Below are 20761 nucleotides of genomic sequence, written 5' to 3'. Positions count from 1 at the left end.
GTTAAGCTTTAATCATTTCCACTCAATTTTACTGACTAGCCCAGAAAGAAAATCACACAGCAACTGTGCCCGAAATCATACAGCCTGTAGCTCTAGTACCTTCTTAGCGATCTTGCACAGCATCTAAATTATATGACTGAAAGGGAGCTAGGAAGACAGGCAGATCCAGGAGGAACTCATAGAAAATCAGATTAAGAGAAACAACGTGTTTCAAAGCTAGATTGGGCAGGGGAAATCTTGATCCAATACCCTCATTATGGATGAAGAAACTGAAGTACAGAGAATGACTCAACCATGATGACTGAGCTAGTTTAGCTTCAAATATACCTAGAACCAAGAGACTAGCTGACCTTCTTATCTTTTTCTCCGACATCAATTCTCAGATATTAGTGCCAACTGAAAATTCAGAGATCTTATCTGATATGAATATTTTATAGAGTAAGAATCAACGTGCTTGCAAACAGACGCCTTCAAAACAGAGCGGTAAGGAGCTCATCTCAGAAAGGTAACAGTAAAGTTTACAAGCCTAAAAGGGGACATTCAAAGAGCTTAATTCTCATTGGTTAGGGTCAGCGGATTATGGCCGTGGCTGATTGGCTACAATGTGCTGAGTCACTACGAGAAGAAACGAAAGCTCAAGCTCCTGCCATTTAAGTGGATACTTTCCGGGAAACGTCCTTACGCAGTTTTGCTGAGCTGGATGTCGGCTGTTTCATCAGAGGAAGGTGGGTCCCAGCCTCTATTCTGATTTTTACTTCACGTTTGTGTGCACAAAAGTCATCTAGGGAATGTGGTGAAAAGGCAGACATGGGCTCAAGCCGAGAGTCCCAGAGTTGCATTAAAAGGAGGAGCGAGAGAACCGTCACACCCCAGGTGTTGGGTGAGTCCCTGGGACGGGTTACCTAGCGAGAGTCCTTGGCTTCACTCAGGAAGGAATTCAAGAGCACCCAACGGTGAAAGCGAGTTTATTTAGAGGGATACACACCCCGTAGGACGGAGGCGGTTCAGCGCCACGCCACCCCCGGCTGCGGGGGGTGGTTAGCTGTTATGGGCCGGGTAATTTCATATGAACTATGTAGGGGAAGGGGTGGGGATTTCCAGGAATTAAGCCAACGCGCACTTTTTGGCCTTTTATAGTCAGCCTTGGAACTTTCATGGCTTTGGTGGGTGTGTCATTTAGCTAATGTATTACAATGAGTGTATAATAAGGCTCAAGGTCTACTGGAAGTCAAATTTTCTGACATCTTGGGCCTAACTGGTTCTAACCCATTTTTGTTGTATGCTTAATGGCTGTGTCATTCTTTTTTTTTTTTTTTTTTTCGGTACGCGGGCCTCTCACTGTTGTGGCCTCTCCCGCTGCGGAGCACAGGCTCCACACGCGCAGGCTCAGCGGCCATGGCTCACGGGCCCAGCCGCTCCGCGGCATGTGGTGGGATCTTCCCGGACCGGGGCACGAACCCGCTTCCCTTGCACCGGCAGGCGGACTCAAAACCACTGCGCCACCAGGGAAGCCCTGTGTCATTCTTTTAAAGGTTGTGACCTGCCCCCTTCCCTCCTGTCTCACCATGAAGTCAAACAATCTGTGTTTTTAATGGATTTTCTAGGTGATCATGACACAAGTAGTCTGAGCATGCGGCTTTAAGAAAAGCTGCATTACATCATGCAGTAGTTTCTCATTTATTACTAGAGAAAAACGTGTGGAATCAAAACTGAGAAAGTATTCAGGTGTGTAACCAACAGGTCACCAAGGTCAAACCAACTCATTTGAGTTAACCTGTTTCCTGCTTCTGCATACTTAGAGGATTTGCGCCGATTTCTGGGTAAAGAATTGTGGGGAACAGAGAAATGTTTAAATGTCATCTATGCTTAATTGACCTCCATATTCTCCCACAGCCCCTTACCAGTAGGAGAAGATATGGCCAAAGGCTTCCTTTCTTTCATTGGTCTCTCAAACCTTAAAAGCTTCAAGTAGAATAACAAATATTTTCTTCCTACAAAGGGCTCTCATTTATAAATTGATCTAAGCAATTTTGTGAATATCCTTAACAGAAACAAATTCGGGGTTTCTCTTACCAGGGTCAAAAAAGAGTGCAGATGTGGAAATTTAGATAAATTGGATTAAATAACAGAATGGACTAGATGGAGTCAAGATTTGAGATTTTGTGATTCTGGAAGCCCCGTGACTCTTTTGCTGTATTAGTATCTCTCCCATAAAGTACCAGGGAAGGATGAACAAATTCATGAAGACCATTCTGATCTTCAGCCACTGGCGGGCCTTCTCCCACTAGAATGAACTCCCAAACATCAGGCAATAAGCAACAGAAGAGCAGCTACCTGCTTCTCTGTCCCTTTCTCCCAGCCCCATTGAGCTGCAGGCAGCAGAGGAAAAGAAGAAAAGTAAAATCGGTACGTTTCTTTTGCATTCTGCCTAAGACAGGGAGCTCTGGCCAGCGTGTCCATTAAAAGTGGGAGAAAAGGTAGACTCGTCCTCTTTGATTAGGACCGTCACCATCACACAGTGGTTGCAATTAGTCCATGCCAGGCTTATTCAGGCCTTGGATTCTTTTCAGAAGTGAAAAAGGGAACACTCAAGGTCTATTGAATTGGAGCGTGGCATCTGCCGCAGACCGAGGGGAGAGGTCGGGGGTCAGTGCTTGATTGTGGTAAAGCGTGCCACATCAGTTGTCTTCGGGAACCCTGCTTGCCACGCTAGATATGCAGGGGCGTCTTTGTGGCACAGGCTGACATATGGGCCAGCCTGCTGCTTGCCTATTCAGCCCCCCCAGCACATGCTCTCCACAGTTGGACTGGTTCCCAGGGCCTTGTTTGCCAGGGGAGTGGGGCCTCTTGCTCCCATTCAGCCAGCCCCCATCTCCACAAACAGGCTTCCTAATCTTCAAGCCTGCCTGGGCTATGGAAAGAGCCTGCATTATTCCAAAAGGCCTAAAGAGAGAAAGGGAAAGAGAAGGGGGGCTGCTGAGGAGAGAAAGAAGGGGATTGTGGGGGAGGGAGAAATCCAAGCACCGGAGATGGGAGTGAAAGACTCTCCAGACTGGGGAGGGGGTGGGGGGAGGGCAGAGAAATATAATTACAAAAAATAGCAACCGTGTACTTCAGGCAGAGCCCTTCAGGAGGCTGATTATAGCTCCTCTCCAAATCTGAATCTATCACCAAATTATACCCTGCCTCTTTTGTAAAATAAATGTTAATAAGAGGTAATTTGGGCCCTGCTGATTGTTAAGCTCAATGGAGATAGAAAATTTTTTTTCTGCCTGTGTGTGTGTGTGTGTGTGTGTGTGTGTGTGTGTTTATTGTACTATCTGGAGGGCTTTTTTGTCTTCCAACCAAAATGTGTATTCAGCCACAAAAGATGAAACAAACGTTCAGTGGCCTGACACAAGTGCCAGAAAATGGAGAAGAGTTTGAATTTTATGATAAAGGGTGAATGTACTGATTGGCAGTTGGCCCTTAATCTACTACAGGGTGCAGTGGGTGTGCCCTGGAGAGAATGTCCCCTGGATTTTAGAAGAGAGAGGAGCGGGGAGGAAAGGAGGGCTGCTAAGCCCTGCCTGGTGCGCGGCGGAGGTTCTTGCTCTAAATAGCTTTGCCCTTCTTTGGTTTAAAAGCAGGATTTTTTTTTTCATTTACATAATCATTATTTTGAGTTGCTGACAATTCCTTTGGGGGCTTTTACATGGAAAAGCACAAAAAATGGAGATAATCCTGTGACAGAGCTTTGGAAAATGTTCCTGTGATGTGTATTTACGAACAGATCCAGAAATGGAGCAGTTAGAAACAATGAATAATAGTCTTCTGATCAGACAAAGTGTGGAGATATTAAAATATAAATCCTTGATTGTAATCTCCCTGAAGCAGTCCTTCCTGTATCTTTACTGTTCTGTTCTTCTCATCCACAGGCTAGAGATGGGGGACGATTCAATCAGTAGTGTGTCTGACCAGAGACTGCTTAGACTCCAGTTATGATTTCTTACTTAAATACTCTGAATACTGTTTTTTGGGGGGGGTGGGGGGGAGATGATAATTTGACAATGTCATCTATCATTGATTTCAAGAGGAACATAATAGATTTTCAAAATTTAAAAAATTGAACTAAGAAGAAATCATTTAACCCTTCCTTTATTGTAGATATTCAAAGAAAAAGATTTTGTCCCCCCCTCTCCCCAAATAGTTGACTGCAGTACTTACTGCTTTTCTGGGATATGTATTTCAACATTTATTTGTTCTGCTTCCTGTAATAAAGCAGGCATTGGACTGAGCAACACAGGGCTGGGTGTGTAGTGGAAACAGAAACAAAGTAACAAAGTTTCTGTTTTCATAGAGCTTATGGTGTATGAGGGTTTTTGGTTGTTTGGCCAGTGCATAGAACAGCGCCAGGAACATCCCATGAACTCATTAAATTTTATTTATTCAAAAAAATGACTGAGTAAACAAGTAGCAAAATTTTTGACATTTCCAAGGTGGAATGCTTGCTCTAACTTATACATGATGCTATAAAGAAGGAGAAAGAAAAGAAGGGGAAGAGGAGGAGAAAAAGAAAAAAGAAATAACACTTTTTGAGCACATAGTTTATGCTGGGTATATATCAAGTGCTTTGTAAACGTTGGCCCTTGTAATCTTTAACAGAACCTATGGGTGGGAAGGGCTGGTAGCTAGTGCACGTGGATGCCTCCATACTAGTTATATAATTGAATTCACCTGATAACCCTGTAAAATGAGTTATAGCTGATGCCCAAGCATCATCACTGAGAACCTCTGGGGTGAAGCCCAGGAATCAGTATTAAAAAAAAAAAGTTCCCAGGTGATTCTAATGAGAATCACTGATTTTAAGTCATATTTTTCAAACTTTGTTGTGCATGCCAATCTCCTGGGGGTCTGGCTAAAATGAGGTTTCCCAGTAGGTTGGTTTGCGGTGAGCGCCTGAATCCTAGAGCTCTAACAAGCCCTCAGGTGATGCTAGTAGTACTGCTGGTCTCTGAACTTCTTTTAAGGAAGCGAGGCTTTCAAGATGAAGCAGCTTGCACAATGGCTGACCTGGATTTCACACCTTGGTTTTTCCAACGGTGATCCTCTGCCTCTTACAGAATGAAATCCAGCCTGTACGGAAGCATGGTGTGATGGGAAGAACGTGCATCTGTGAGTCTGGTGATCCGGAGCTTATTTATAGTTCTTTCACTGCCCTTGACTTTGGGTCTTGCCTCCTAGGGTCTCAGTTTTCTTCTCTGTAATTTGTAGGGTTTGGACTTGATTATAGTTGCTGTCCTTGGATTCTCAAAGTGTCACCTATTTAAATGTCATCCATGAGATCAGACAATCAGACATTTCCTGTAGGGAAAATTCCACTTGAGGAAGAGATAAGAACTTGTTTCTTTTCTTTTTTCTTTTTTTCTCTTAGTGAATATGTGGGTTTTCATTATCTGCTTGCTGGGATGAAAAAGGTACAGAAGTATTGGTATTACTGAGAAGGGTCCTTTGTTCAGCAGCGTCCCCAGAGCCACCCCATGTGATGTCCTTTAACCTCCCCATTTTGTTTACCACTCCTTGGGCATTTTTTCAGTAAAGAAAATCAATTAAAATGGAAATCTGTGAAGAGATATTAATTATTTACGTCTTAGCAGGATCTGGTGCTTTCGGAATGCCCTGAGGCTATTTGGATGGGCGCTGGAGAAACAGGGACAGATACAGGTGATATACAAATGGGGGCATTATTAGCCAGGCGTACCGGGATGGCTGAAACACAGATATAAAACAGATTCAGAAAGGGATAGATACCATATCTTGCTTTCTTTTTGGCTGGATTTCAGGGCAGATCTGTCTCAGGGTCTTCCAGCCTTTGCAGAGACTGGCACTGGGACCATTCCCCTGAAGACAATGGAAAATGGCCAGCATTTAACTGGCCTGTCCCTCCTTCACCTTGGCACCGCCTGAGCCAAACCCTTTAAACCTGCGTGATTAGGCTCGGTGGGAGCCAGTTCCCTTTCTCTGTTCATGAGGCCAACAGGGGCAAATATTGCTCATCTCCTCTCATGCTCTATAAGCAATTATAACAAAAAAGCAGGCCTCTGATTCCTAAGGTAAGCTTATAGAGAACCTATACCTGGGCTGTAGGAATGAGGTAGAAACTAGGCTTTGGTATTTCAAGAGAAGCATGACATTCAGGAAGGTCCAAATACATAAGGAAGCAACACTGTTCTCATGTTTTTCTTCTTTACCTTTTATTCAACATATTTGTGTCTTAATTTTTTTTTAACATAAATTAGTCAAAAAAAGCTTCTTTGTGGATTTTCAAGTCAGTGTGAAAAGTGAGCCTCAGAAGATGCCTAAGAAACAAGTTATGAAAAGGAACAGCCCCCCATCCTAGACCTGCCCTGTCAAACAGACCATGACCAGCTTTCACATCTCTTTACTTCTACTCCAGAACAAGCTATAGCCTTGCTCACAGCGCTTTTGCCGAATTTTACAAGGTCAAAAATTATGCCATGGGGGAAAATAGTTTGAGGGAAGCAGGAGGAAGGAAAGCATTATTCCTTTCAGGGCTGCCTTTAATGTTGAAGTTTAAGGAGTCTTGACGCTTAGAGTGAAAACTTCACTCATCTTCTCAGCTATCCCAAGTGGGCTAAGGACTCTTCTGCTGGTTTTAATGCTTTTTACTAATTCAGTAATACTCAGACTTCTAATGGCCACTCACCCTGCAGGTTGTCAACAAGAACAAGTTAGGATGTCAAAGGACTGTGTGATTCAGTCAGGTTACTTATATAAGATCTATTTCACATCCTGAGATAATACTGATAAATAATCATCACCTCTACCAAAACAATAGCACAAATAGAGGTGTTGCCCGTTTTTTCCATGGGCTTATTTAAAACCAGGTTAAGAAAAGAAGTGCTTCTTCCCTCTGTGCTCTGTATCTCTCTCTAGGGGAAGGGTAATTAATCATCCTAACTCTTCTAAAATCTGGTTGTTAGCCTGCCCACTAACAGTTTTCCAGTGTGCTTTAACAGTGATCTAGCATCTTGGAAGTGAAAGGATTCTGGAAAGATAAAAAGTGATGGTTTGCCTTATCTGCTGCTGGACTTATTTTATCAGCTCTGGTGATTCAGGTATTCTTGAGATATTTAATTCTGGTGTCAACTCTTTTCCTCCTGTCTGTTTTTATTCATCATCCTACTTTTTCCAAGAACCCTCAGCCATTTACTACTACTACTACTAAAATAATAATAATAATAATAATAATAATAAGGAGAAGAAGGAGAGAAGAAGAAGTAATATTAAGAGCAGTTACCACCTGCTCAGTTTTTATCTCACTTTATACTTACCCTCAAATTCACAGGTAGGTACCACTATTTCCTCCACTCATAGTGGAAGACATTGAGCCTTAGAAAATGTAGGTAACTTGCCCAGTGTTCCACAGGTTACCATATGGTAGTCAGACTAGAAGTCTGTCCTTGACCATGATGCAGCAGGGCTACAAAGAATCAAATAAGCAAGCACTTAGAAGGCACCTGCAACATTTAATGCAATGTGTTAGATATAAAATAGAATAGAATAGAATAAAAATAAAATAAAATCCTGCCCTCAAAATTCTCCCAGAGATACTAGGCACCTACCAAAACCTAGTGTCTCTTCTCATAGATGTGAAAAACTAGATAGTTGCTGCCCTCAAAATGCTAGACTCAAAATAGAGATATGACAGAAAAACAAAGCCTCAAATAACTTTATAAAAATTAATAAAACATTGAAGAGGCAATAAAGATATCCCCCAAATCACAAAGCAGTTCTGATGAAATGCCAATGAATGACATATCATATCTAATTTACGTGCTATCAATTAAGGGAAATAATTTAGGATCTGAGAGCAGAGATAACAAGAGCAATGGAGACTCCATTCTGTTGAGTTGAAAGGTTCACATTACTCTGGCTATTTTTTCGTATAAATATTTAAATATGTGGTATCTTCTTTGAATTGATCTGGGTGTATAGCTCTCCCTAAAACACTAAGAGCTAAGCCACTGAATGAATACCTTGATAATTGAATTTCCAAGGATGCAGGCTTCTTGTTCTCCTGAGTAGTAACTGATTGGCCAGCTTGTTCGTAGAAGCCTCATGTTTTAGAATTAATTGTGAACGTTAACACTAGAGATAATGAAAAAGTAGTATTAATGCAAAAACTGGTTCATAATTATTGCATTGCAAGGCAAAGTTCCACGGATTTTACAAGTTTTACTCTACGTTAAATGTCGCAAGAACACTTGAGGTACAGAATTCTGGCAGAGCTACTAGATATTCACCAGAGCCTGATTTCTTGTTTTCTGACTACATTTTGTACTCTATCTTGTAGTTACTTATGGCTTTGTGGCTGACTTTAGACCAATGTAACGTGAACAGCTGTGAAATGTGCTATTTCCGGTCTAGAACCATGTACACCTTCCATGCACAGTCCTCCATGCTCTTTTCTATTTCTGGCTGGCCGAAATGGTGATGCTCCCTCCCCTTTCCTCAACATACACATGTGCATGTGCACACATGCAAATGCACAGGGTGGCATCTTTGGGCTCTACATACTAAAGAAGATAACACCACAAAATAAAAGGAGCCCATTTGCAGAAGAGCCTTCCAGCTGGGGATATTCATTAGACCGTACAGGGAACAAGATACACTGTTTTAATTGGTTAAGCCACTGACAGTTGAGATTTACTCATTAGGGCACCAAGCCTACCATAAAATATGCATTACTATTTCTCCCATTTTTACTGAGGCTCAGTGAGGTTACGTAACTTGCCTAGGACCTTTTAAAGAACCAAGATTTTAAGCCAGGAGATCTGATTCCAGAGCCCAAACATTTATCTACTATGCTAAGCTGGAATTTAACTCATTCCTTTCTTCTTAGATGTGCCATTAGTTACACTTCTGGTTAAAACTAAGTTAATAATGATACTGTGCAGAATAGTCACTACTATATTCTTTAGTGTAAGCAAGCTCTTTGAGCCAAGTAAAACTTTAAGCAGCAGCTAGTAGTTTAAGAAAAATGTGAATTTTCCTTTGTTTCTGTAGAGCCTGTGCTTATTGTTTCTGCTGGCTTTAAATTTGGGAGCATATTCAGTCATACCAACTAAAGGTTGGAACTTGGGGTACACAAAGGTAGATGCAAAGTTAGTGCTCCCCATGAAGTATCAGCTCTGCTGTTGCATGGCTGTGTGCATTTTGGGAGAAATGAACCAACCAACCAAAGAAGAAAACAACAAAAAAGTTTCATTGCAGCATTTATCCTTGTTCTGATCTTTAGTGTTCTTGAAGGGAACACTAACCAATAAAACTAAACGTTGGAGTAGGTTTTTAAATCGCTATAATAAAATTAATGTAGATGGGATTGCAAGTCAAGAGTGGATGACCAGAGAGTACTTGGGTCGAGATATTAAGCTAGATTTATAATTCCAAACTTCTTGGTCTTGGCTGGGGAAGATTGTCAAACTCTCTGCAAACATAAGGCCATTCCTTCATACCTCTCTCTCACCTGGGCTATTTCTCAATCTCTGCTGGGTTTTTTCCCCCCCACAATCATGTTTCCCTGCCACATAATACAAGTTCCTGGATGGCTGGGGAACCGCTTTTATGCATATTTTCATGCCTTATATTGTCTATTGTGTTTCCTCAGAATAAGCTGTTCAATAAACATCCCCTAAATCAATGAATATCTTAATGGTCTCTAATGTGAAATGGGATTTAATTTAACGCTTGAGTCCCTCACCAGATATAGCACAGATAGTTATAATATCTCAGGAATCTACTTTGGTAAGCTAAATATTAGCCATTCCTTCCCAGATAGCTGACTCTATGCCTAGGTGTTCATTTTAAGTCCATAAAGCACACTGATTATTCACAGTGTGGAAATGAAAATAAATTTTTAACCATTAGGATTTCAGATTAGCACAGAGTAAAAGGAAAAGTTGGTGGACCATGTCTGAAAGTAAAAATTAATGCAAAAAGATACACAAAATTTGAGGGCATGCAAAAACGGGTACAATCTGAGTAACTGCTGGAGACCAGTTAATTTTGCTGTGCCAATCAATTTCCTGAATTGATTATGCATTTTAGTTTTCTATGTCATCATTGGGGGAAGCTGGGTGATGGGCACGAGGGGCTTCTCTGTGAAATTTTTGCAACTCCTGTGAGTCTGTAATCATTTCAAAATAAAAAAGTTTTAAAAAGCAGCATAGGGCTTCCCTGGTGGCGCAGTGGTTGAGAGTCCGCCTGCCGATGCAGGGGACACGGGTTCGTGCCCCGGTCCGGGAGGATCCCACATGCCGCGGAGCGGCTGGGCCCGTGAGCCATGGCCCCTGAGCCTGCGCGTCCGGAGCCTGTGCTCCGCAACGGGAGAGGGCACAACAGTGAGAGGACCGCGTACCAAAAAAAAAAAAAAAAAGGGCAGCATAAAACAATTTAGTGATAGAAGAGGATTATCAGAAAATACGTCTACCCTTTTGAGAAATTTTTTCATTGAGAACTAATATTAAAGTACCTTGTATTTCTGGCTAGTTTAGTCTAATCTAACCCTTCTGTTAATATAGAGTGCCACAGATTATGAGAAGATATATTTTGGTAATAAATACTTTTTGTTTTTGGCTGCTGAGTATGGTATCTATATAGGAATAATTCACACGTTCACATTTTATGCAAATTATGTTAATCTTATAGTCTTCAAACTCATTTGATACTGCTTTTATTGTACTGATGGCAGCGTTTACTGCTTTGTTTTAAATATGCCCTCACTGATTATGGCACTGGAGATTTCTGCCATCTCAATAGTAATGATATAATTTTATGTTTGTAATACATAAAATTGAAACATACATTCATTGAAACTATATCATACAAAGAGGCTAAATTGATCAAATAAAATCCACCTCATAAACACACAATACAAACATACATACACACAAATATAATATTCCATGAATTTAGATGCATTCAATTAGAAAAAGCAACTTCTATTTATTTCTAGAATTCTCAAATAAGCTATTTCTTCATATTGCTTATAATTTATTTTTCTTAGACTTATCCTTGATATATTCACTTAAAAAAAACTTTGGTGACATTCTCAGGACAATGTGAAATAGAATGTCCTTCTATAACTAGATTTGAAAGATGGAAGAGACTTTATAAATAATAAAATCCAACTGGCTTATTTTAAAGAATAAGAAACAGGGTCAGCCATGCCATGTGGCTTTGTGGCACAGTCTGGATTAGAAAACAGTCTTCTAATTTTCAGAATAGTGTACATTTCAGTGTCTGACCTTACCTCGTGAGAGAGAATGTGGAAAATTCAAAATCTTAGGGATTGAAAGTTCCACTTAGGTAATTTCGTCACATTATTACCAGATATGTAAGTGGCCTGGGGTTGACATCTAAGATATTTATTAATACTTGTGCGTATTATGTCCCTCCTCTTCCCTTATTCCGATTAATCAGGCTACAAAAAAAAAGAAAGAAAAATACCTAGGAATTGCTTAGTCTGGGAATGTAGGGAGAGGAAGAAAGGGGCTTGAGAAATATGTCAGGGTTCTTTTTCCTCCAGTGTCATTGCGCCATCTTGACATGAAGAATCGCTGCCAGAAAGAATCTGTTTCATTGTCAGTCTGGAAAACTGCATTAGGCATGTGTTGGCATTCTGTGATTGGTGAGATATCCTACTGTTTTTATGCTTCAAAATTATTTGCCATGTTGTTTAATTACCTAATTAGTCTTTTTTTTTCCTGTCTTGATGCCATTTCCTGAACTGCAGTCATTTTGGAAAAGCAGAATTATAGCCTTTTTTAGTCTCTACGAATTTTCCCTATTCATTTATCTTTGTTTTGTGAGAGCTATACTGAGTTACTGGTACGGAGAGAGAAAGATGGATATATGGATTGGGAAAGAGAAATATACTGATTGGAACTTAGAAGGCTTCTTTTGCCCACTCCCTTCACTCATTCCACCAACACTGATGGTCTCATCAGGCTTCATCTTCCCTCTTTGTATGTTTTCCCTGTTCTTGTCTCCACTGATGTCTATTATCATCTTATATAACCAATATGGAGAAGTTAAGGAGATGATTGATCTTTGAGAGTATCAGAAAAAAATGTGAGGAACTCTGAAATGGATCAAAATGATTACTGGGTATCTTCAGCAGAAAACTATGTGTTGAGGGGTTTGCACTTTTCACTGTGTTTGAACTGTTTTCCACCTCTCTAAGCTGCAGATAACTCTTAGCAATGCAAATAATTACTTTCCATTTGCAAATGAATTCTGTCCAGAGCAGGGACAATTGATTTCCCTCCTCCTTACAGAAAAACCTTTGTATCTATTTGTAAGTTCATTTCAGCATTCCTGTTAGATCTTTATAATTGTGGTCCATTGGATTCTCTTTCAAACTGATTGTAACATTTGACTGGTCCTCTCATCAGTTACATCCAAAACAAGACATTAGGTTTACTATAGCCCTTTAAGTACATTCTTCTAAAAGTAGAGATTGTTGTTACACAAAATGAAGTAGTCTGTCTATTCAAAGTTATACGCTCAATTGTGATTCATTACAACTTCATCATCACCACTGTAATTACCAGTCGGGTATTTGGCAGATTGGGAAAATGAGACAGGGAAAGACACAGAGAGGCAGATACACACTCATACACCCCACACACCTGCCACACACACACGCAGAGTTCGTTTCAAGTTCACCTTACAGGCTTCTTGGCAGAGTCAATGCAAATGTAGGACTTCTTCTTTAATTTTATAGATTTAGGAACATTATTTTGCCAATATATCATAGGATTTTGGAAAGAAATTCATATGAACTAATCACATTTAATTCCAGACTGGATCATATAAACCAGAATTTTAAAATTTTATCCTGGGAACTAAATGTGATGGAATAATAATTTCTGGTTATTTGAAGAGCCCAAAATGTGCATAAATTTTGAGTATTTTTAAGAGACTATCTGGATGAAGCTAACATTATTTGTCAAGTTAGTGTCTTCAACTGTGTTTCAATCTAAATAAGCAAACATATCACTGAGGCTAAAATCTCTGAACAGCATCTCGGGACAGTTTTGAAAGGATACTGAGAAATTCTGTGTACACAATCCTCTTTTTCTATCCTCCTCATCAGACACTGTTTTCCTCTATCATAAACATGTACTCATTATGTATAATGTCCTTTATATTGTTTTTTATTAGCTACATTTTATGTTGACATGATCCATTCAAGGAGGCAACCTTGGCCCATCCCACGATTTAGGAAGCATTTTAGTTTTATCTACAACATACTTTCAAAACACCTATTATCTAATTTTTGTTTTGGTAGCATTTACTTCAGTAGTTAATCTAATTTTATACGATTTTTTTTTTGGACTGACTTTTGTTTTAGGGTAATCTTATCTGTTCTTTTCCTTATATAGAGGAATTATATTTTACTTGAGCAATTTGCACTTGCTAGCATCAGTCAGAAATAAATATTATTTTTAATAAACTAAAAAAGGGGCGGGGGGGTTAGTGGTTACTTTCTCTTCTAGACATTAAACCCCAGACCAGGATTTCACAAAGATGATTTCCAAGTCAAAACCAAAGTGTAGATCTATGGAGCACATAATAAAGGTGGGCCTAAGGCCTCTGGCCTTTTCAAAGGTGAATTCATGTCACAGTCTCCCAAGTGACAAGTGGAATCATTGAATGATCTTTCATTTGTCCCTGGATCTATAAAAGCTCTAGAATATGTCAAGTAAATGAAATCTCGAGCAAGGATAAGAAGCTAGAAGCAACAACTTAGAGGCTATGTCCATTTTTGTTGGGAAACACCTAATTTAATGCAAAGGGAATTTTTTGGTGTTTTCTGGTGGAGGATCACTTTGTTGAAGGACACTGGTGTCACGTAGAGGAATATGTGTCCACTGCTGATGTATTACTGTTTCTACAAGATGCACACTGCTCATCACCTAGCAGAAAGCAACATCAAAATTTATTGCATGAATGTGAAATTTGGCTACGTGATTATACACATAAGGTCTTAAATCATTCGGGAATATCACAAATATGTAAGGAGTACATGCGCATATGCTAAAAACCACACGCAGTACATTATGATGATTTTTACCATAAATAGTCAATAGTCTTTTAAAGAAATTATATTTCTACTCACATACACAATGGTATTTAACATGTGTAGTGAAAACAGACCACTTCTGTTTTATCAGATATTTATCCTTTCTGGTGTCCACCATTTATTCCTGAAGGGCTAGGGTCCCCCCTGTATTAATTTTCCTCCAGCCCAAAGAGCTGCTTTTGTCATAAATCGTCATATAGGTCTGTTGGACATCATTTTCTCAGCTTTGGCTGCTTAAGAAAGCATTTATTTCACTGTCATTAAAGATTTTTTTTTTTTTTTTTTTTTTTTTTTTTTGCGGTACGGGGGCCTCTCACTGTTGTGGCCTCTCCCTTTGCGGAGCACAGGCTCCGGACGCACAGGCTCAGCGGCCATGGCTCACGGGCCCAGCCGCTCCGCGGCATGTGGGATCTTCCCGGACCGGGGCACGAACCCGTGTCCCCCGCATCGGCAGGCGGACTCTCAACCACTGTGCCACCAGGGAAGCCCAGAACAATATTTTTGATCAATATAAATCTCTAAGATTTTTTTTTTTTTTCCCACTTTCAGTACTTTAAAAATGTTAATCAGTTGTCTTTCTGACCTCCATTTTTTCCTGGAGTAGTCAGCAAGCATTCATATTGTTGTTTCTCTGTCTTGAATCTTTTACTTTGGCTGCTTTTAAGATTTTTTTTTTTTATATTTGGTTTTCAGCAATTTGATCTGATTCTTTTATCTCCTATGGTGTTTACTGAACTTCTTGATATATGGCTTAATATTTGGAATGTTCTCAGTCATTATCTCTTTAACTATTTCTGGCCCCTTCTTCTTGCTGTTTCCTTCTGGGACTCCAACTATGCATATGAAAAACTGATATTTTTCCAGAACTTGGTTACTCTTCTTCTCCTTCTTCTTCATCTTCATCTTCTTAAATCTTTTTCTCTTTTTGTTTCAGGCTGGGTATTTCCTTTTTATCTTTCTTCATGTTTCCCTATCCTTTGCCATGTACAGTCTTCTCTTAAACTAATAAACTGAATTTTTTATTTCTCATACTTCACTTTTCATTTCTTTGGATTCTTTTTCATAGTTTCCATGTCTTTGCTAATTATCATCCCTTTATACTATTGTTCATTTTCCACTTTAACAGTCAATTTAAAAGTCTGATAGTTCTAAGAGCTATGCCTTTCCTTATGCTCTTCCCATTGACAATTTCTTTTCTTGTGTATCTTTTGATTTTTTATTTCTTTCTTATTTGTTTTTGATTTTAATTATTTGCTGAATGTTTTTATAAAGATATGGTAAATAATATCTATCTCCAGAAAGAACACACCACTTCTCTGTCAGTTTGCTAGAGTAGAAACTGAGTCAATACACTTGGTTGTTGAGGTCTGGGCTTTATTAAAATGCCAGTTTAATTTGGTTCAACACTGGATTCAAATGTTTTAAGAGTAGGCTTGGCTTAGGGTTTAGGCCTCACTGAAATTATGGAGAGCTGCCTGTGTTGTTCCAAAGATGAGTCCTTTTCTTCCTCAACTGTGGGGTATCCCTTCTGCTTTGCAACCTGCTACCACCATTTTGGACAACTGAAGAGTTTTCTTTGCTCTCTAGCTCCACCTGCTGTGTTAAGAGTAGTCTCCTTTGGCTCTTCTGAGACATCCTTGGCTTTTTGAGTTCAGCTGTGGTCACCCTATAATCTGTGAAGCTGGTATTGCCAGGGAGTGTGTATGTCTCAGCAACCTCCTTAGCTGAAAGTTCTAAGTACCTCGAAGGCTTTCTTTCAGCCTTCTTTCCCTGGTCCTCTTTATGATCTACTGATTCCGGCACTGGGAGTGTCTAGGACTCACCTGGGTTCGAATTTACCATGTCAGCTCACACATGACCACACAGATTGATGTGTCATATACCCTTTTCTTCTTAAGCCCATCTATGGCATATTCTTTAGTGAACATTTTCTCTATGTTTCTTCTAGGAGTTTTGTAGTTTCAGATGTTACACTTAAGTCTTTAATCCATTTCAAGTTAATTTTTGTGAGTGGTATAAGATAGGGGTCCAATTTCATTTTTCTTCATGTGGTTATTCAGTTTTCTAACACTGTTTATTGAAGAGACTATCCTTTACCTATTGAGTATTCTTGGTTCCTTTGTCAAATATTAGTTGACTGTATACGTGGGGATTTATTTCTGGGCTCTCGGTTCTGTTCCATTGGTCTATATGTCTGTTTTTTTATGTCAGTACCATACTGTTTTGATTGCTAGAGCTTTGGAATCAAAAAGTATAATGTTTCCAGCTTTTTGCTTCTTTCTCGAAATTGCTTTAACTATTTGGGGTTTTTTGTGATTTCACACAAATTTTAAGATTTTCTTTTCTATTTTTGTTAAAAATGCCGCTAGAATTTTGATAGGGATGGTATAGAATCTATCCTTTATCTACTTGGTTAAATGTATTCTTGAGATCCTTTACCAACTTGGTTAAATGTATTCTCGAGAACTTTGTTGTTTTTGATGCTAATGTGAATGGCCTGTTTTCTTTATTTCCTTTTCAGATATTTTGTTATTCAAATAGAGAAACACAGCTGATTTCTATATGTTGACTTTTCTATCCTGCAATTTTACTGAATTACTTTACTAGTTTTAAGAGTTTTTGGTTGAGTCTTTAGGATTTTCTATGTATAAGGTCATTATGCTAAGTGAAAGTCAGACAAAGAAAGTGAAATATTACATGATAGCACTTATATGTGGAATCTAAAAAAGCCAAACTTGTAGAAGCAGGGAGTTAGAATGGTGGTTACCAGGGCCTGGGAGATGGGGGAAATGGGGAGATGTGTGTCAGAGTACAAACTTCCAGTTAGAAGATGAATAAGTTATAAAGATCTAATGCACAGCATTGCCATTATAGATAGCGAATCTACATTATATGCTTTAAAGTAGCTAAGATGTTGAAAGTTGCTTAAATATTCTCACCACAAAAAAGAAATGGTTATTATTTGGGGGGCCAACACAAAAACTTGACCTATCAGAGACAGACCTCACGAGCAGATACATCTAGTCATAGCCCATAGCTGTAGTTTGCCAATGACCTGCTGAGCTGCCATGGCTTTTTACTTGGGTGTCTCAAAAAGAGGACACTTAAGGTCAGTATGAGTATCACCAATGGGTTCTGATTTAAGACTTCATGCATATTATTTCATGAACCTCATGTATATTTAGCACATCATCAATATTTACTTTGTCTTTCCATCTCTTTCTTTTTTCACTCACACATATTTTACTTTATACTTGTCTGACATAAGCAAAGGTATATCATTTAAGGGAAAATTTAAATATCTAGTATTTTAAAACATAATCCCAATTAATTTTAGCATATTATCATTTTCTGTTGTCAGAAACAAATTAATGATTGATAAATTTATTGATATTTATCATGAGCCTACTTAATGTCTGACACTATACTGGGTATGTAAAATGCAGCTGTGAACTAGAATGTTTTTTAACCGATAAACAGTGCTAATGTTTAACAGGGGTTAGATAGTGCGTTAAACAGTGCTAAATGTTCCCCAGTTACATAGATGATCCACTTAATTGAACTGATAACCTTAAACTTTCTAAATATCACAGTCTGCTCTTAAAGGGATATTAGACATGGTATTGTTCCTCAAGGAGCTTATAAAATAGCATATTTATTCTTTCATCTATCCTGAAGAATATAATCAGGCACTGCATGTATTATGCTTTTTAAAAAATCCTTATTTGACTTCTGAATGGATTCTTAGGCTAGGCAATATTGGAGGGGTAGGGATCTGGTATATTCATATAGAGGGGTCAATTCTTAGATTTTTTAAACATGCAAAATCTTAGCACAGCATGGCTAATACACATATAGGAATTTATGATTGATAGTCACATTTTATGTAGACAGTCACCTTCTAACTAACAAATTCTTTCTTTTTAATTGTGTGTACAAATTTGGGGAAGGAGAAAGTGGTGCCTAAGAAGTAAATCAATTTACCTTCCAAAAAGGAAAAAAAAAAAAGGCAAACAAAAAAAGGAGGAAAGGAAAGAAAGAAAAAAATACATATCTGAGTTAACACATTATAGCCAGTGGGAATGCATGAAATACTAGAAATGGCCATACCCCAAGATAGAAAACACCTATTAACTCACTGAGATGTAATATTCGACTCACTGCCACATGGAGAAATTTGGATAAATTCTTAGTCACTATTTCCAGGCTGCAATGTTGACTCTCCTGCTTCTGGTTTTATGTGCTATCATTCTTTTTGCATTAACATATTCATAGCAAGCCACAATTTTCCATTTATAGATTATTTCCATGAAGTTCAATGGCTATAAGTCTCCTAATATATATTGTGGTGTCTTAATCTTTTCAAATAAGTGGCTTCAAACCACAGCACTCTTCTTTCAGCTATGTAGTTATCTTTGATAACCTTCATCAATACATCATTATTTGATGAAAACAGACCAATCAAATGCTGTCTGTTTTTCACTGTCCAGTCTTTGGACCTCATGGTTTTGTCAGCTTTCAAAAGCTACCCTGCTCCTTCTGGCTTCCCTGAAATGGCAGGTGATTAAGGAAATCTGCTTTGCTTGAATATAGCATAATCAAGATTATATTGTGTGGTGGTGTAGACTCTCTTTCTGCTGCTACATTTATAAAGCCATTGTATTAGAAGTCTATTCTGTGTCTTACTCTTGTTTAAAATAACCTTAAACAGTACTGATACTTACACAGATATTCTACAGTTACATAAATGTTCTACTAAACTGAATTGATACCTTAAATTTTGCTAGATTTCACAATCTGCTCTTAAAGGGGCAAAAGCGATAAGTAAGTAAGTAGTGAGCAGCTGTTTGGTTTGCATGATGGTTGTACATGTTGATAGGTATGAAAGAAAGCCAGCCATTGACAAATTAGACACACTCAGAGCATATTATTTCACCCCCAGTGATAACTGTACACTTTTCCTAATAGTTTCTGGGTCAGTAGGCTTGCAGTCCAAAAGAGTATGGAACATAAAGTAATTTAGAAGCTAATTAAACATAAGAATGTTTTTTAGGAATTTCTGCCTTCTCTGAGATAAAATATATATATATATACACACACACACACACACACACACACACACACATATGTATAAAGAATGCAGCATTGAATATTTATGCTCACTTTTCATAATTACTGTGAAATCATACACAGTCCTACAGTGATCCCAAAGTGAGACAGAGATATGGGACACAAGGTCTCTGTATATGTAAATCCTGTTTTAAGCCAGGGGTACTGGGATTGCTTATATATGCCAATAAATCTCCACATATAAGCAGAGGAAGCTCTTCACTGTTATAAAATGTAAATCCTCTCTTAAAAAAAAACAACTGACTTGAAGTGCTTTTGTATCTGTGGATCATGCTGTCAGGATTTTAGTGTTCTAATAACCTAATTCTAATGAGTTCTTATGATTTATTCAATAAGCATGAAAGGTCTTTTATATGATAGTTACCTTGATGGCTAATACAGTAGGATAAGTATTCCAGTTAGTTATATAGTTCTACATAGAGATATTATTTAGCTCTCATCTTTGAGTAATCAAAAAAATGTTTTAATTGCAATTCTGTATTAAATCAGTTGTCAAAATTATTTTTATTTCTTAGTTTGGAAATCTCTGTTTAAAATTTGCCAGAAAAATCTGTAAAGTATAATCTCTCTTCAGTTAGATAAAAGTCATTTAAACTATAAAGCATGGTCACGCAGATCAAGTTAACAGTTTTGGATTCCATTTCTTTCCAAGGAATTAAGTTAATACCTTTAAATCTACCTAAAAACCTGCCACCAGATTTATAATTAGAACATTACTTACATAGAGAGCTGTTTCTAGTATCACATTTTGTTTTATATTCCATAATTAGACAACCAGTCCCTTATTGACAGGTAGGTAGGTGATTTCTAACCTTTGCCATTTCAAACTGTATAACAATGTCCAAGTATTTAAATTTTTCTATCATTTCTTCCTTGATGAAATAGTTGAATTTTATGGTACGTAAGTTGTATCTTAATAAAGTTGTTAAGAAAGAAGACAATAAACAAAAAGAGTTAAGGTTGTTTATAGTCTTGTTTCCCATGTCTTTATCAAGCTTGTCAGCAAGACCTATGGATAACTGACAGAATATTTTTTAACTTATCCCTATAATTCTATACATTTTTTGGTTTATATATTTGGTTTTATCTTGACTTTTTCTTTTCCTGGTGTTTAATGAACTAGCAAAAGTTAAAAATAAGCTTTAGATCCCCTCCTGTTTTGGAAAGGTCCTAGGAGAGCATTAAGTAGATGAAAGCTGAGATTTCATCCAATTGGCTGGACTGAAAAATCCTAACTGTTCTACAATATATCCCAGGGATGAGAGTCAGCTGGAAAGTCACAAATGTGGGCCAAAAAATAATGGCAGCAAACAAATAAGGAGAAAAGGAAACTCTCCACACATAAGCCCTAGGGAGATTGAGAGAAGAATGAAAGGTCTATGGGGATCTTTGATGGGAATCAGCACCACTTGCCCCTTGAATCTAATCTGATCCCAGATGGGGAGTTTTACTTATACTTGCTTCCAAGTCGCTAAGAGG

The 20761-nt window shown here is 38.4% G+C and overlaps 1 long non-coding RNA gene across 1 annotated transcript in view; it reads left to right on the top strand.

Moving 5' to 3' along the window:
- Positions 1-595: 595 nt before the first annotated feature.
- Positions 596-20761, top strand: part of LOC132528219 (uncharacterized) — a 78349-nt gene continuing 58183 nt past the window's right edge. The window contains exon 1 of the long non-coding RNA XR_009543133.1: positions 596-725. This is a non-coding gene — a long non-coding RNA (uncharacterized LOC132528219). The remainder of the gene's footprint in view (positions 726-20761) is intronic.

The sequence above is a fragment of the Lagenorhynchus albirostris genome, chromosome 10, assembly GCF_949774975.1.
Source record: "Lagenorhynchus albirostris chromosome 10, mLagAlb1.1, whole genome shotgun sequence".
NCBI lineage: Eukaryota > Metazoa > Chordata > Mammalia > Artiodactyla > Delphinidae > Lagenorhynchus > Lagenorhynchus albirostris.
This window is presented reverse-complemented; position numbering and strand designations above follow the sequence as displayed.